Source organism: Lissotriton vulgaris, unplaced genomic scaffold (genome assembly GCF_964263255.1).
Source record: "Lissotriton vulgaris unplaced genomic scaffold, aLisVul1.2 SCAFFOLD_2825, whole genome shotgun sequence".
NCBI classification, from domain to species: Eukaryota; Metazoa; Chordata; class Amphibia; order Caudata; family Salamandridae; genus Lissotriton; species Lissotriton vulgaris.
In genome coordinates, this window is record NW_028246229.1 from 217,980 (window position 1) to 220,694 (window position 2,715).

The window sequence follows — 2,715 nt, forward strand, 5'->3', positions numbered from 1 at the left end:
ATTTAAAGGTTATGACTCAGTTTTAGGACAGTTAAAATGATTTATTTAAGAAAACTCGAGAATAGACATTTTCATTATTTGAGCACATAGAGCATTAGCTAAAGACAGATAGTTCCCAAAATCAATCACTTATTCTCCTAACATCCCTAACTAAATTCTAAAATAAAGTGCATTTCCCTGTAAAAGAAAAACAGAGTTAGGCAAATTCTTACATATCAGGAAAATCAGCAATCCGACAGTGCTTCATCAGGAAATCGAAGAGAGCGATCCCCTACAGTAAAATCAGCACTTTTTATACCTTTTTCACTAGCTCTATCTGACTATCTATCTGACTATCTGACTAAAAGTGTATCTTTTAACCTAAATACGAGTCCTGATAGGTCAATTTTGGGATGGATGAGCATTATTCCGTCATCGAAACTAAAATTTCCTTCCGTCTGCAATTTTCTAATGGGTCCTTTGTTTAATTCAGTGTCCGGCCTAGTCCTGTTCCCTACTTACAACGTTCCACTTATTTCCCACGTTCTGTACCACTGTTCTCATCACTTGGCAGTTTAGTCTTTAGACTTGTGCATGCTCAGTTCATTGGTGGCCACAAAAATCGAGTGACTCCATTTTTTTCTTAGGTCTCACGACTCAAAAATGAGAACTATCATAGAAACAAACACAAACGAAGGTTAATTTAAATCAATTAACCCTTCTGTTTACCTCTCCCCTTTCTAAGGATTTCCCAATTAGTATTTACCTAGCAAAAAGCTACAATTAAGCGAAATATACTTACTTTATGTTCACGTTTTTGCACAAAACACATAAACAAAAGCACATATATGCTGCATTCCATTATCTAGAAGCTGCTATTTAGTTTAACATTGACAAAATCATGTTTAGGAGAATAGTAGCAGATGCGCCATCATAGCATTTTACTAATGATCGTACGAGCAGAGGACCAAATCCCATAACCCTGAAGGTTTCCCAGAGGAAAATCCAGTTAACGCGGTCGTACGCTTTAGCGGCGTCATACGCTGCCACTGCAAGCGGTTCTGCCCTTGCTACCGCTAGATCTAAACAGCCAATCAGTTGTAATGTCTGTTCCTGTATAAACCTACCCATAGTAAACCCCTTCTGCTCATCCCCTATCACCTGTGGTATCACCTTGACCAATCTCCCTGCCAAAACACTAGTAAAGATCTTATAATCTGCGTTTAGCAGGGAGATTGGCCTATAGGAGTCTGCCTTCAGTGGGCTCTTACCGGGTTTTAGTATAAGAACAATTGTTGCTTCCTTCCAAGACGGGGGTACCTTCCCCCCCTCTATGTAGATATAATTAAATAGCTCTAGGAGTTTAGATGTGATTACATCATCGAGAGTTTTATAGACTTCCCCTGGAAGTGCATCCGTCCCCGCTGCCTTGTTGTTTTTGATCTTGGCAATATGCTGTTTAATCTCTTCCTCTGTTATAGGTCTTTCAAGTAGTTCTTGACTGTCATTGGTCAATCTTGGCAGATCTTTATTATGAAGCCATGTTTGAATGCTATCAATGTCAGGAACTACCTCCTCTTTATATAACTCTGAAAACAGATTGACCAGGCATCGCTGCATATCTTCATGCTTGCATGATGTTGTGCCTACTTCATCTACTATTAATTTATTAATGTTGTTTTTAACCGTGTCAGCTTTTAGCTTCCAGGCTAGTGTGGCGCTTGCTCTCTCCCCATATTCATGATGCTCCATTCTGTGAACATTTCATTTGGCTTTCACTTTTTCCTCCAACTTAGCTCTATAATCTGAGCGGATTCGTTCTAGGTCTTTTAGGGTAGAAGGGAGGATCTCAGGTTGACAGTGGAGCCTTACGTTCTCTAATCTAGATATCTCTAATTCCATTTTATGGAATTCTAGCCTTGTTTTTAAAAGAAATGAAGCTATGAAATTCCCCTCGAATATAGGCCTTAAAAGCCTCCCATACCACATCAGGGGTTGTAGACCCTACATTGTCTAAAAAGAATTTGGTTGTTGATTCCTTAATGTTAGTGATTAACTCTGGGTCTACCAATATACCTCTGTTTAACGTCCATCGGGTGGAAGATTTAGCTTTACTACCTACATATGTAAATGTTATAGGTGCATGATCCGAAAGAATAGATGGCTGAATAAGAATATCCTCTATATTTTCTACTCCTACTGAGTCTGTTAAAATGTAATCTAATCTAGAGGAATGGCCGTGTTTTTTACTAAAGTAGGTGAACCATAATCCTGTTCCCCCCTTGGCTTCCCACACGTCCACCAGGCCAAGATCGTGGATCATATTAATCATTGTTCTCCGAGTGCGTGGTGCAACTACATATTTACTATGATTAGACGTATCCCTAACGGGGTCTAGAAGAACATTGAAATCGCCCCCTATTATGATTGAGGTTGTAATTTCTGTTAGTATGGCCTGAACTTTAAGAAGACAACCAGGGTCGTCTATATTTGGACAATAAAACGATACCATGGCGATCTCATTCCCCCCCAGATGTACCTGCACCAAGATCCACCTACCCGAGGCGTCAGTTGATACCCTTTTGATAGTATTTATGGCTCCCTTCCTTATTAGTACTGCCACCCCCTTGTTATGTGTCATATTTTGGGAGCAGATGGTATGCTCTAACCATTTATATCTATCAAAGACTTCTTTGGTTTCTACGTAGCTTAGGTGGGTTTCCTGAATAAGGAATA